The sequence below is a fragment of the Lycorma delicatula genome, chromosome 3, assembly GCF_047948215.1.
Source record: "Lycorma delicatula isolate Av1 chromosome 3, ASM4794821v1, whole genome shotgun sequence".
In the NCBI taxonomy this organism is placed as follows: Eukaryota; Metazoa; Arthropoda; class Insecta; order Hemiptera; family Fulgoridae; genus Lycorma; species Lycorma delicatula.
This window is the reverse complement of record NC_134457.1, coordinates 204,196,867-204,213,615: the sequence shown is the minus strand read 5'-3', so window position 1 is coordinate 204,213,615 and position 16,749 is coordinate 204,196,867. Positions and strand designations below refer to the sequence as shown.

The window sequence follows — 16,749 nt, the reverse complement described above, 5'->3', positions numbered from 1 at the left end:
AACAGGTCGTTCCGACCTTGTGTCGCCAGCTGCCACCAGTTGCAACCTCCATCCCTCCGCTGCTATCCCTAATAAACCACCTACAACCCCCACTACCTGAACCGTAGAAATCTACAGTAGAAACTAGATACAACCCTCTTTTTTTAAACCATACAAAATCTGAATTTATTACACCCTAGTAGTCACTTTTTCTTTTTAACATAATAGTATAACAGGTCGCTAAAGTTTTCTGTTAAAAGAAGCCATTCAGTGGTGCATCATTAAGGTGAAACCTTTCATTCAAAAAAACTATATATGTATAGTACATGTAATGTCAGTACATATTTCACGCTCAGTTTTGTAATTTATCACATCGGTCATGAAAACAAACATGTTCGTAAATAAAATAAAAACGCTGCCTCAACATTTCGGATAATATAGTTATTCTAAACAGGACAACTAGTTCTAAAATTGTTTTAAAGCATACCTATTTTACCTGTATTCAGGTACATCGTAACCATCATTATTTTGTTAAAGAAACTTTGCATGAGTAAAAAAAATTACTTTTAAGTAAAATATTTTCCATATTTTATATATAGAAGTCACGTTACCCCAAATTTCAAGTTTCTAAGTTAAAGTAGTTCGTAAATATCGACAATAACTGAAAACTGTTATCCACTACGCGTTTTTTAAAAATATTTATTAAATTAAAACTTTAAAACCCATATATTGTATTTTCCAACAATTAACTATTAAATTACAATAATTTGCTGAAAATTGAAATTCATAATTTAAAATATTTGGTGAAAGAGAGGCAGTTTGATGGAAACGTTTTTTTCGCAAATATTAATTTCTACGAAGTAATAAATAAATAAAGAAAAGAATATATCCCTTTAAAATTTTTACAAAGATAAGGTACCCCTTTTACTTTTTAAGCGAATCACCTTCTCAAAGAATATTATATTCAATAAAATTCAATCCTTTCTTTAAACATAAAATCAATCTGAATTAGTCTGATAATTCGTTAACTTATATTTATTTATTTTTTTTTTTACTTCAAGCTTCAATTTTTTTTTCAAAAGGCTTCCGATAATATTACTTAAATTATTTATTCATATTAATATTTTAATAAATATTATTGTATATTTAGTAAATTATATTCAAATCAATGTTAATCTTTAAAATCATTTCCTAATTATTTATAGAATTTTTTTATTTTATTATACATTGTTCATTCATAAATTTAAATTCATATAGAACAATGAAGTTGTTTAATCTTCTTTTCAACCGTGTTAAATTTATATCCCTAAATGAAACAAAATCAAAGCACGTCACGTTCATCCTTCGTAAGGAACACTGTCCTCCTATTTCTATCTTCAATATTCCGATTCCGAGATCTCAGGACTGAAAATATTGAGTTTTCATCTTGATCGACGACTTACTTCAACAAAACATATCACTTCTAAGCAAAAACAGTTGAATCTCAAGTTTAAACACATGTACTGGCTGGTAGGACATAGATCTCGACTTTCAGCATAAAGTAAATTATTGATTTATAAATCCGTTTTGAACCTGTTTGGACTTACGGGTTTGAATTGCGGGGTACAGCGTGCAACTCCAGTATTGAAATACTTGAATGTTTCCAAACAAAAACACTGCTGAAAGTGCTCAACATATCCTGGTATATAAGTAATAGACTTATATATAATGACCTTAAGTTGCGAACCGTTCGGTAAGAAATCTCTCTGGTCAGCCTACGGTATCAAAGTCGTTTGGATCGGCACCCGAATTATCTGGCGGTTAATTTATTAGATAACACGATCAGTGATTTTTCAAGATTGCTGAGGAACAATATTCTTGGTTTGCCTTGTCGTTTCAATTAGGTGACTTTATGGTCTGGCCGTACGGGGTGCTCATCTATTCCATTATTAAGTCACAAGCCTCTGGGTCTGTGGCAACTCAATATTAATTCAAAGTCGCTGTGTCGTTATAAGAAAAGAAACCCAAAAATTTTACATCCCACTAGAATGAATGTTTAACAATTTTAGAATTTCGACGTGAAGAAAATGGAATCTCTCCCAACCATTTTATTTTATTTTTTGAATAGCCATATTACTTAAGAAATTAAGATGAGTTTTTTAATGCATTTTTTCATGATTTTTCAAGAAATCAATGTAATCATTCCATAATTAGAGAAACAAAAAATATATTACCGAAAAATATTACTCTCCTCTTTATGGTAATTGGTTAATAAACGTGATTTGAGATACGTCAATAAATATAATAAATTAATAAAAGGCAGGCATTATTTTTATCCATTAAAAAAAATTATATTATTTGTGTGCAAGCATTTACCAGATAATTTTATTTTTTAATTTAATTCTAACTGTACGAGCAATAAATTATACAAAAAGTTATTAGTTCCTATTACAATGTGGACTGTTATTATAAAAACATAATTGAGTTTTAAAAATTAAACCGTGTAATACGCAAAACTTTCACTAGTCATGAGTCTGGCTGATTAATAATTAGTAATCAGTACATGCTACGGGCGTATTATTTTTATTATAAGTTATTATTCATTTATTATTTGCCCAGTAATGCAATAGTTGATTACTGATCAGCAAAAATAAATTTACTACAATAAATAGGTACTGTGTTTCTCAGTACTAACTACTTAGCTGAATATTTCATTACATTTAGCAACAAAGTTTAAATTAAGTTCTCGTTATTTTATATCTAACGCTAGAACTATAATTGTGAAAATATGTAAAACTGCGTACATGTCACGCATACTTTTTGAGTAAGCGTATATGTATGAACGTGTACGTATGTAACTTATAACACTTATTTTCAAAATACTTGATAAAAAAGTAATATTTACACTTACCTTAATATAATTCTGATGTTAGAGTTTTCATGTCATGTATGAACACTGATATTTCAAGCTCTTTATTTCAAGCTGAAAAAAAATTACAGTTACAAATTATTTTTAATTTGATAATTATTATAAATATTAATATTTTTAATGACAACGAAAGGATTTTAAGAGAATTTTATTCCATGTCGATAGTGGTTAAATAAAAATGCAAAACGAATTGAAGGAATATCAGTTACATATTAAGTTGTTTAAAAGGTAATCTGGAATATTAAAAAATAGATTGAATAAAAAACGAATATTTATAATTAGTATGGGGATTAAAAACTAAATTTATGGTAGAACAAGAGAAAAAGAAAGCTCCATTAGATAAAGGAGTGAGACAAGGATATAGTCTATCCACCATCTCTTTTTGATTTGAAAATACAAAAAACAATAAAAGAAGTAAAATAAAAATTTCTGACCGAAATAGAATTCAAGGACAAAAAATTAAAATGTTAACATTTAATAAATATTTAAAAATTAAAGTTGTATTCAGATCGATAAAAGGTTGCTGTGCTACATCGCAGAAAAAAATCTAACTGTCTAAACATTTGTCTTAATTAATCTAGGAAAACCGAGCTAGGTGTAAAACTTCAACGTAGCATCTTAAAAAAGACAACCAATTAGAAAATTAGAAAAAAGAAGTGGTTAAATTTCATTGTAATACTTAAAAATAATAAATATGAAATAATAGCAAACATATGTGAAATCATTAAACAAATAAAATTAGTACACAAAACTTAATAAAGTTAATAACAATTATTTAAACGCCTATTATTTATGCACGTTAAACGAAGATAGCAAAAGTCATTGTTTTTTTCTTTAGGGGAGGGATAAACTTATTGAAATAATAATGCTGGTTCTGTAAAAGAAAATCTTTATTTTTAATTTGAAATAAATGATCAGAAGTAATTTATTAATTAAATATTATAATATGTAAGCACCAAAAGGCCCGTTCTATTATGAAAGAAGTGCATCTGAAACTGTACAAAACTACACTTCATTTACATTCATTAAAATCATCTTCATTCATCTGTGAAATAATATCTTACGGTGGTTCCGGAGTCTAAACAGAAAAAGAAAGTATGTACGAAGTATTATTCTTAATTGCATGAAAACAGTTCTAATTTGATATAATTTATTAGTATTTCTTTTTTATAATGGGTGGGAATAACTTTTTCCTTCTTTCAGCATAATCTTCTAATGATGTTCTTTTGGCTTAACAGAGTATGAGCGCGCGGAATAATTATAATAGTAATTCGGTTTCAAACAAAACCAGAGGAAAACAAAGAAAATTAAATATAACAGAACGAAAAGATAAAAGCAAATGCCGGAAATATCAGAAATTTATTATTTAAGTGCCAGAATTAGATTATTTAACTATTAGGAAGAATAGATAAAAATAATATTACAAAATTTTTTCAAGATTTTTAAAAACTTGCTTTACACTTTTTAGTCGTAAATTGATGGACGAAGCAGGAGCGATATAAAATGCCGAATAGCACAAGCTAAACGAGCCTTCAGTAAGAAATATAATTTGTTTACATCAAAAATTAATTTAAATCTCAGGAAAAGATTTTTGAAAGTGTATGTTTGGAGTGTCGCTTTATATGGAAGTGAAACTTGGACAATCGGAGTATCTGAGAAGAAAAGATTAGAAGCTTTTGAAACGTGGTGCTATAGGAGAATGTTAAAAATCAGATGGATGGATAAAGTGACAAATGAAGAGGTATTGCGGCAAATAGATGAAGAAAGAAGCATTTGGAAAAATATAGTTAAAAGAAGAGACAGACTTATAGGCCACATACTAAGGCATCCTGGAATAGTCGCTTTAATATTGGAAGGACAGATAGAAAGAAAAAATTGTGTAGGCAGGCCACGTTTGGAATATGTAAAAAAAATTGTTAGGGATGTAGGATGTAGAGGGTGTACTGAAATGAAACGACTAGCACTAGATAGGGAATCTTGGAGAGCTGCATCAAACCAGTCAAATGACTGAAGACAAAAAAAAAGTCGTAAATTAAACAAATTATTATCATATATTGCATGAGTTTAATTAGTAGGTTAATTTGGATTTAAAACCCCGCATAGCCGTTTTGCAGATATTACAATTTTTTACAACCGCACCCTTAATTTACCCCGTACGGGGGGATGTTTGCAAAAGTAATGGTGGAATATTGTATTGTCACCCGATCTTAGTAACTGTGAAAATTTTCATTAATCGGCAATATCAGGAAGTACGTTAAATTAACGATGCAAGATTTGAGAACAAACATGAAAAAAAAATTGAAAATTGAAAAAAACATTGTTAAAATAAAACAAGTAATAAAGAAAAAAGATTTAAAAACTGGCAAAAGCAACGCTAGAATGATTTAAGAAAATTTTTTTAAAAAAATTATTAAGAGACCACTTCAAGAACTATACTGATAGAGAACAAAATAAAGAGATATACTCTAATGGCAAACTGGAGAAGAAAGTATTTGTGGTGAAACTGTTAAAAAAGAATGGTAATACACTTAGTTCGTTACCCTGGGTTCTCACCGGGTTGGTCTCGTGGTGAACGCGTCTTCACAAATCAGTTGATTTCGAAGTCGAGAGGTCCAACGTTCAAATCCTAGTTAAAGGTTAACTTTTATACGGATTGGAATACAAGATCATGGATATCGTTGTTCTTTGGTGTTCTTTTTTTTTAACCTCCGGGTCCACCGTTAGGTATTGCTTCAGAGGATGAGCTGAATGATTTGTAACGTGTGTGTGAAAATGCCATGCCCGACCGGGATTTGAACCCGGGACTTTGGTGACTGGGTTTCAATTAATCACACATCTCAGGAATGGTCGACCTGAGACTGTACAAGACTACGCTTCATTTACACTCATACATATCATCCTCAATCATCCTTTGAATTAATACCTGACGGTGATTCCCGGAGGCTAAACAGGAAAAAAAGAAAAAAGTTGACTACATTGAAGAGGGAATTTTACAGGGTAAAAAAGTAAAGGAAGACAAATATTAAATTGTATAAACCAAATAATTGAAGATGTAATAGTTAAATTGAAGTTAAAAGATTAGCAAAGAATAAAATGTATTAAACCAGTGAATTGCAAATCAATTTTAACTAAATATTTCATATTCGGTTAACTAAATATTTCACTTTGTTTATTATTACGTAAAATTAGAAGTTAAGTGCCTTCACAAAAAGATACCAATGTTACACACCAGTACGCCAAGCTACGTAATGCAGGTAATATTTATTCCATCTTCAATTTTTTTCATCATAAATGATTATCATTACTCTTAAAGAGAATAACACTGATAAGTGCGTCTTGACCTCGTTTACTGAGAGACTGATAAATATAGTGTAGAGAAAAAGTCTGATGTGGGATTCAATCTCCAATAAAGATCAGATATTTTTTCACCTATTTTATTCCATCATTCTCTGTAAATACATACCAAAATTCAGTTCTGAGGTCATAATAGATTTTTTTCTATTACTACAACAAAAAGCAAGTAAAAGAAAAAACAAATCCTTATTTTATTTGTTTTATAAAGTTAATTGAGGATGTAAATTTTATCTCTTCCTAATTGTAACATCATTAAGTGAAAACAATAATAATTATTCACTATACAACTTTGAGTGAATTGTTTAACTCGTAAGAAAGGAAATAAGTTAAAATATAATCAGCTAAGAGAGTGAATTTTTAGTGCCTTTGACCTATGTATTGGTTAGTGCAAGCAACAATAATGAAACAATGATTTCTTTACATTCATTACAAATGTAAATATTCTAAGATGTTTAACATTTTAAAAAACAAGTTATTACGTGGGTGACAGTCAAAAGAGGTTCAGCCGATAACGTTTTTCAATCTTTTTATTTTCAACTACTTATAATCAAATAAATGTATTAATATATACTACAATAAAAGAAAATACCAAGAAATTTCTTTGTAACTTTAAATTTATATCATATGCTCTAAATTAGTAAAAGAGATTATATAGGGTGCAATAAATAGGCTTATTTATGTTTAAATTAAAAAAAAAATATTTTTTATAACTAATTGTTTTTTAAATAATAAGAATGTTTTTTGTGATTTAATGTGTTGCAGTAAAACCTTGAAATGCCATTAATACAAAAGTTTCTCGGATCAAAAATTAAAAATATCAGCCGATAATGAATTAATCGTTTATTTTCTTATTTTTTCAACAACATCGTGAAAATCTTAAAGATAAACCTAATCTGTATAAAAATATAACATCTGGTTTTAATTTATTACAATATCGCTTGAATGAGGTGTGTAGTGTTGTTGATTTAAGATTAGATTCAAAGAGCAAAAGAACACTTTTAATTGCTCGCATGGAAATAGATTTCCTATCTTTCCGGTTGACAGCGCCGCTAGCAAAGATGGTGACATCTAAGAAGAAAGCTGTCGGTATTTTGCAGTTTGTTAAATGTGGATCTTTAGTTACAGTTTAACATGTGTTCTATAGAAAGTTCAATTACGATCCTACAAGAGACAGTACATTGATGGTGTAATCAGTTTCAAACGCTCGATTGTCTACGTAAATGAAAGAGTACGGGACAAATGACGGGTGGGAAGGAAATGCTGAATGAAATGTATGAATTGCTTTACATTATCTATAGTATATTACTTATCATAATAAAAGTATATATCGTAATAAAATTTTATTAATATACATAAGTAGACCTTAATAAAACTTTCAACTAATGGAAACGTAACTGTTTTTGTCTCTTCCTTATAAAAACAAGTTTCAATTGTTTTTAGGAACTTCAGACGGTATGTAAGTTTTCTTGTATTTTGCTTTAACAAAAAAATAAGTAATTCTAACGTTATAAAAATGAAACTGCAACAACTGGAGTACAATTTTTTTTTTTTATTTGAAAACCTTTAAATTCAATTTCAATTTAATTAGAAGCAAATGATTCACATAATCGTCAGTTAACAGAATTGGATCGTATCAGAAATAAAATTTTCGGCCAAACACTTTATCAAATATAGCCACAGCTACCATAATCTTCATAAAAATTGTAATAATAATTAAAAACCATCATATATCAACAGAGTATAATAAAAAAAATATATCTCTTGTATTTTTCGGTTATTCATCAGGAGAATAAAATATTTAAACTTAGTCTAAATTTATTTTTATTATATTTTATTTATATGAGGTTATTTTTAATATTTATTACAAGAATTTTTATATATATTTCAACGTTCATTTATACACCTATTAAAAAATATTTAACAAAAATTAAAATAATATCTTGAAAATTTATGATAGTTTTGTTGTATCCTGAAGCCGAAGCATGATGGCTGTTTCTTTTATTTATCAAAATACTAACTCAAAGAAAAAACACCGTTCAGAAAAATGATCTAATAATTTGAATAATAAAAAGAAAAAATAGATATTTGCAATTTACAAAACTGGTCTTTCATTACTTGGCGTGTTCTAACGCTTTTAACAATACGATAAAAGCGTTTTACGATAGTTAAATACATAAAAGAGTTAGCTGTTCAAAAATATTTGACGAGAATTAGAAATCAATTAGTTTATATATTATATATAGATAATAGTAAAAAAAATTATTTCTTTAATTTGAAAGTATTTACGAGGATAACTTTCTATTAAGCGATTTAAATTATAATATTGTACAAGCTAAAATAAAAAATTGAATTTCATTTCCTAAATTTATATAAAGGAAATAATTTAAAAACTACCTACACAAAGATGAATCTCATTGATTCTTAACGGGAATTAAATTCATTGAATAAACAACAAACAACCTACACAAATACATAACTTAAAACTCAATTATTATTTACTGGACGCAGTCCAGAATTTCTTTAGCGATCGTAAGGAAAAAAACCGGAAGTCAGACAGCCGTCAGTCAGTCAGTATAGTTCCGTTTAAAAAAACTATTTTCAGAGTGCCGAAAATAAAAAAGTAAAATGTTATTATACCTACAATAATCTTAAAGAAGTTTAACGATCTAAGAAATAGTGAATTTACACTATTGTTTGTACTACGTATTTTAAAATACTAACTAAAAAAGACAGATTTATTTCAGTTTATCTATCGATTTACTATCGGCCATTCATTCAACATTTTTTTTTTAAATTCTTCATTCTTCAATTTATTTTTTATCTAGACAATCATTTAATTATATTATTATTTTTTCAGTGTTTGCAACAGATGATATTTTAAATTTTCACTCTATACCAACCAACCGGTGTGAAGATAATTTTATAACAAGAGTAATATGGCAAGAAGTAATCTTTTGTTATTACTGTGTTATATATTTGACGCGTTTTTCATGATGAATTTTTAGTTTAAAATTCGTTTCATCATAAAGATAAAAATTAAGGATATCATATTTTATTTTACAATCAGTCTTCTGTTAACCTAAACAATTTTATTTTATAACAGAATTTTTTTTTTCAAAAATCTAAAGAAAAAATTCTTTTTGACAACTTTTAAACCTGTTATTTATTAAATTTTTAATTAAAAAATCTTGTTTGTTAAATGAGAACACCAAATAAGACCATTCGTTTGAATTACATTAAATTTTTAATTCATCGGCAAAGATATAACCCGTTAGATCCAATACTGTTTATAAATCAAATAAGTATAACCTGAGAGAATAGAATTAATATTTCAGTTCACTTATGATTGCTTATATACATGTAAAACAGAAAAAATCATGATAATATTATGAATTTTATGTAGAAAAAATTCGTTAGCTGTAATTAAGATGTTTGCTTTAAATCTAACCATTTTATCATTATTAAAAACTTATCCAAAACGCGGTAAAAAGTAAAAATAGTAATTATTATATTTTTCAGTCCTTTTTTTAAATCTCGAATTTTTAGACTCACCAAATTAAAAAAAATACACATGAATTTGACACTGATTTCGTTTTCTGTTTTTAATAAAAATTATTGTAATATAAATTATAATTTACACGTTTAAAGTATATTTTGTGCATAAATTATTAATATTTTATAAAATGAATAAAAAATAAAAAAGTAAAAATTATTTTTATATAAAAAATATTAAAATTAAAAATATAGGAAGCATTGCTGAAATTTCCATGTTTTATAAAAATTGACGTCTATATATATATATACTTATCCATTGTTCAGTTCACCTATTTTAAGAATTATGAAAAATATACTCATAACAAAGAATAGGAAATAAAGATTTATGATATATTGATACCACTAATAGTAAAAAAAAATTAAGAAATCACTATTTGTTATAATTAAAACAAATATTTTACTTAACGATGAAGTTTTACAACATGAAGTTACAATATGAGCAAATAAAGGGTTAGACGGAATTTATCTGGAAATGTTGACTAGGATTTATGCGTAAACCAAATGTAGAACAACTAATTAATGAAAGTTTTCAGGATTATTTTATTTAAAAATTACCTATTATGACTAAGTTATCATTCCTAGAAGAATGAAATAACAATCAATATTAGCACACTCTTTTGATACATCAATGAAGTAACCGCTTAAAAACGAAATGATTTTATACAAATAAGTGAAAAATAATTTATGAAGTAACTTCTTCGGGTATAATCACGAAGCAATGATGTTAATTAGTTTGAGATTAGATTACAAAATCATGAAACTATGTGGAAATGAGACTGGTAATTTGAAGCAAACAGTGGTAATAAAAATGGTTCAGTTTGAATGCAACAAATTTACACAATTTAAGGCTTTGGTAAGCGAAAATCTATTCATATGAAAATTATTTTTTTTTATTTTGAACTGAACATTATACATATTAGATATAACTAAATAATACATATTTTTACCTTTACAATTTCATTAATAATTTAAAAAACTAATAATTTGTAATCAGTTAACAATTTTATAGTTGTTCCCAGTTTCGCTTTACTAAAGTAGTGTGCGGCAATTATAGCCGAGCAGTATAGTAAGGCGTTTGCGATGGGGAGTAGATGTACCGCTGTAAGCAGAGGAAAAATCGCCTTGCTTGAACGGCCCTGCTATACGTAAGCAAAATGCGGTTCTTTCAGGAAAGCTTATTACCTCTTAGCATTTTTGTGTTTCACCTGTCTTATAAAAAAAATAATAATAAATAAATAGAATAGAATAATAATTCTTCTTTATTAAAGGTTAAAATTTTTATGACATTCTTAATATACTATATTCTATAATAAAATTATAAAGTAATAATTAATTTATAGTTATAAAATTATTTTTTATCAGATATTTTTATTATTGAATTACTCTATTTTTAACAGCCTACGTCAATCGGTGCCAAGACATATATCGAGAGTCCTTATATCAATCGATAAAAACCTAAATAAATAAACATGTAGCAGAATATGTAGGAGTTGTAAATTAAACAATTACTGTCAATTTATTTGATATAATAAAAAATTCATTGAATCCATCAATTGTAATATTGACAACCATTATATTCTTCGCTTCATTTTTTCTCACTTTTAACATTTACATAAAACTATGTCAGGTCCAGTTGTGCTAACTGATAAGCTAGTAGTATGAAATAAATACACAAAAAATTTTCAAAAGTGAATAAAAATTGTTTATCCTTCTTTTCACTTAAAAATACGCGAATTATTGTGTCAATAACTCGCGTATTTGATATATATAACCATTTTGAAATATATACAATACAAACACAAACGATAAAATTATTATAATTATTAACGTTAACTTTAAATTATCATACTTTGAGTTTTCTTTTTGCACTTACAGGAAATTTGTAAGGTAAAATAAATTTCATTTAACATCCTATTTAAATGCATAACTCGACAAATAAAAATTTAATTTAATTTTGAAGGTAAATTCTACCGTAAATTCAGTAATAGGAAATATTAAATTTAATAAAAATTTATCTAAAACGTAGAGAACGTTTTTCCTCCTACACTAGCAGGACAGAGATGTAAATATGTCGAATATTTGTTTATATCATAATAGTTCTTAACTTATAGCAACGATTTTCACTAAATAATTATCAATGGTTGAATTCAACTCCACAAGCAATATAACACTTCTAACAGTTCAAACTTTAAACTACTATTTAAAAAATAGTTTGAATACCGTAACGAAACGGTAAAAGAAACAAAACATGGAATAAATATTAAAATAATAATATCGTTTCACTATTAATTTTACATTAAATTATTAATTTTATGGTTTTATTATTAATTTTTTTGTTTAATTTACATTTTAGCATTAAAAAATTGTATTGAATGATAAAAGGAATGAAATTTGCTAAAAAAATTTACGTTGGCTATGTATCATAAAAATAAGAAGTAAAAAAAAAATATTATTTAATATTTCTAATACTTCTACAGCCAATTCTGGGTTAGAGAATTTTTTTTTGTTTTGTTAAATCTTAAGCACCATAATTTTAATAGAGATTACATTATTTTAGTTTGCATTTTCTTTCTTATAATACAACATTTTTATTAAAAAAAGGATACATATATATATATATATATATGTATATATATATATATATATAAATTTTATATAGTTTTATTTTATTTAGTTTAATTTTGTATAATTTTATATACTATATTCAGTTAGTGTATATATATGTATTTTTTCCCCCATCTTTTGTTTATAGTCCCATCAACGATAACAGTCATTAGCGACTTAAACATAGCTAAATGACAATAAATAATTAGACAATAAGCACTAAACATTGGATAATAAACGTCGAAACATCATCACTAGACCATTTTCACTGCGCAGATATTATTCCGTAAGGGATCTCGAGTAAGCAAAACTATCATAGAGAAACCACAACAGCCTTTTGATGGATGTATTTCTTCACGTGTTGAATAAACCCCTCACATATGAACCCAGGTTTAATTGTCATCGAATAGACCCGAACATTGGGTAATCTATGTATAAAGTAGTTTACGTACCATTTTACATCTCACAATTCTACTGAGGAGAGCCAAATAGATGGGCGTGGGTTAACTTTGTGTGCCCGATCCTCAGCCGAGTTAAGATGACTTGATCTATTCTCTTGTTTGGGATAAAATGTTTCTCGAATAAGTTTTCCCGGATGCTATGTAAGACCGTGGAGGACTCAGCAGCCAGAATTTATTCCACTGAGTACATAGTTTGACACGGATTGTTCGTGAAGTCGCTCTCACATGTTATTCTAATCGGAGGCCATTTGTTACCGCTCTCTTGGTAGTCTCATCACCCCGTTCGTTCCCGAGGATGCCGCGATGACCTGGGACCCACACGAATACCATTATCTTTTTTACTCTTAAGAGGGTGTCATAGATTATTTGAACGATGGCTTCAGATCGTCTGCAGCTCAAGCTGTCAAGTACGCTCATAGAATCGGTTGTTATCAGGAAGCTCTGACGTCACTGCGGGTCTCAATAACTATCAAGGCAGAGTAAATCGCGTAGGCCTTCCAAAAGAACACAGAGGAATAGGCACTAACCTTATATATGATCTCGTTATCAGGGAGTACTATTGAACAGCCATACCCTTCGGCCGACAGAGTGTAACAGTTGTACTTCTTAGTCTTCATTCTAACCCACCGGGGCTGGTCCAGTGGTTAACTCGTCTTCGAAAATCAACTGATTTCGAAGTCGAGAGTTCCAAGGTTCAAATCCTAATAAAGGCAGTTACTTTTATACGGATTTGAGTACTAGATCGTGGATATCGGTTTTCTTTGGTGGTTGGGTTTCAATTAACCACACTTCTCTGGAGTGGTCAACCTGAGTTTAAATTTTTTAAACTTCCTTTTCCAGTGCAAAAAACAGATATAAATGATAAATGGGCGTGAATTGAAATAACGATCATTTCCTTCAGTTTTCAATCAAACGCAAAAAAAAACACAATTTATTCTGAATATATTTTTTTAATTCTGAATGAATTTTTAGGGTAAAAAAAAATTATGATTTAGATCGTTGATAATATGATATATCATATAGATAGATAATATGATTTATCTACAGCTAGACGAAATTTTAATAAATTAAAAATTCTGAAATTCCTAAGCATTTCATGCAAAAAACTAGTAAATTATTTCCAAAATAATATGTAACAACATTCGTCGATTCAAACCAGACAATCATTTCACGTTACACAAAATAAAACGTTGATATTTTTACATTTAATAAATTGCTATCTAAAAAAACGTTTAATTTATTTCAAATTAAATCAAAAGATTTCCTTTTTGTAGTATTATTCTCTTTATAAGTTATTTAAGTAACAACTACTATTAGTTAGTGTGCATAAAACTTTGTGTTAAAACTGTGTGCATACTTTTTAATTTAACTGGCATTTAATGTACATTATTACCGTTAAAATTCTTATTTGTCTACCTGTAAAATACCGTATTGTGGACCGATTCTGTTTATTGTCTTCACGTAGTTGCGTCATTATTATTTCATAAAGTAATTATTTTTATTATTAATGAGAACCATCATCATCTTCTTTATTAATAATTTTTTACTTGATGTTATTCTGATTTTTCTACGATATTCCTCGATCAATCTAAACAAATGATGAATCAATTCTTTTTATTTTCCGTGTTAAAAAAGTTTTTTTTATTAATATAGAAATCACACGCCAAACTTTATATAAATAGTATATAAAATGGTAATCTCCAAGAAAAATTTCATTATTTTCTTCCTAAAAAATATTGAGACAATAAAACTTTCTTTAAACCTATACAGACCTATGCATAAAAAAAGGACTGACCGATTTCTATAAATTAAATACATAAATAAAACTCAATCTACTTTCAATTAAAAGAACCCTGTGTCAAACTGTTCAGAATATGATTTAGTCAGCGACTCAAAATGTAACTACGAGTACAAGAAAAATAATGTTTAAACACAAAACACATCTCGTTTTAAGCTTTAATGATCATCTGATAACCTCTTTATCTGAATATCTATTAACCCTAAAAGCAACCTTAAAGTTTAATAAATATAAGATTAAAAGAATCATTGAGATCATTTCCGTTTCTTCAGATTTAAGCGAACATTAAACGAGCAAACATATTTTAATTTTTAACTTGAAAATAATTAAGCCTTTTTTAAGAACTTATTTAATAGAAATAATTCAGATCCTGTTATTATTATCATAGATTAAAATAATTTTAAAATGAAACAATATTCATAATGATATGTAATCAGCAAAATGTTAAATTAAATCTAAAACCACTTCATGTTAACAACTTACATTTTTTACTCCTTTAGATTAGAAAAGAAATAACTATTATTTTATTAAGTATCAAAATGTATTTCAATACATATATTTTACTATAAAATTATACTAATTTTATTTTCTTAATTATTGTAATAAATAATTGTATAATTTATTGATTAATAATTCTACAAATGTCATTTAATTAATTGCACCTTTATTAATAAAATACAAGTTTAAATAATCCAGAGTACGAAATATTAAAGAATAGTAATAGTTGTGTAAATTTAATTTTAATGCTAGTACTCACGATATTTATTAAACAACAAGAAAACAAATTTAAAAAGTACTCTACTAAGTTAATGATAATACTGCTTAGACTAAAATTAATTAAATTCGAAATCTACGATGATAGTTTCATAATAATTAATTAAAACGGATATGAACAAATAACAGCTACTCATAAAAAGCAAAGTCACTCTTATTTTTTTTTATTTACTCATTCTCAGTGTTTGTAAAGGAGAACGTATTTTTCAGTGATAAAAATGTAAAAAACAATTATATGAGATGGTTCTGCATCTGATAATTTTTTTTGAAATAGAAAAGCATAAAAAGAGTAATTCAAGAAATGAAGCTATTTAAATAAATCATAAACTTAAAATGAAGTTTAAAAAGTGTTTATTACTTTATCCTTAAAAATTGAAAACTCGTGTATTTTTTTTTATCAAATTATTAAACTTAAAATATCTGTTGACAACAACAAGAAAAAATAAATATTTATTATTAACAGTAAACGATAAATTATTTTATTTTTTATTGCTGTATATATGAAATTTTTAAATACTTTCATTAAGTTTCAAAAATAAATAAAATATTAATGTTAAATTTTCATAAATTAAAACAGAGTCATTATTATATGATTAAAAGCTATTTTACCTTTAATTAGGTTACCTTACTAAAATAAGTTTAGATAAAAAATATAATTCAACAACTTATAAAAAAAAATTATTTACAAGTTCTAGTTATTTATCGTAAATATCTTATTTAAAAGATTTTTATAATAGTAATAGAATAAATCTTCAGTAATTTCAGTCACACTTAATAAAAATTATATAAAAACAAAAATAATAAAATAAGAAGTTATTTATTATTTTTAAATAGTAAAAAATTTACCTTTTAATGTTGATATCAATACATGAATATATTATAAAATAATATTAACCGATTGATAAATAAAAACTAATCACTTAAAAACAAATATAAATAAAAAGGGTTGTAAAGTAGAAGTAATACCTCAGCGTAGAACAACACGTAACCGAAGCGGGACCAGTTCGGACTCAGATTGAGTTGTGAAAGATGACAGGCGAACGTAGACCCCTCTCTCACCACGAGCCGCCCGACCCACCACCCCCTTCATCATACAAAACTTGCCGCTTAACCGCCCCCCACCAATTCAATGTTGCCACGTTGCTAGTTCAGTTCACTAAACCTGCACCACTTTCAAACATTTCAAAACAAACAAACCGGCAACTTTGCATTAATAACTTAATTAAAACGACTACATGTACTGCCTCTAAGGGTGTACGTGTTATCTATGTATGTGTGTTTGTGTGTGTGAATGCGAGTGTGAATGAGAGAGAGAG

At 27.1% G+C, this 16,749-nt stretch overlaps 1 protein-coding gene across 2 annotated transcripts in view; it reads right to left on the bottom strand.

Moving 5' to 3' along the window:
* LOC142322380 (growth arrest-specific protein 1-like) overlaps positions 1-16,461 on the bottom strand; it is a 69,586-nt gene extending 53,125 nt beyond the window's left edge. Inside the window, exons 1-2 of one of the 2 annotated variants that reach the window (XM_075361398.1) lie at positions 16,400-16,461; positions 2,870-2,941 (exon numbers count right to left, since the gene is read on the bottom strand). The gene's annotated coding sequence lies outside the window, so the exon portion shown is untranslated. Of the gene's footprint in view, positions 1-2,869; positions 2,942-16,279 lie in introns of both variants that reach the window. The other variant, XM_075361399.1, reaches the window with a different exon arrangement.
* Between the last annotated feature and the right edge of the window lie 288 nt (positions 16,462-16,749).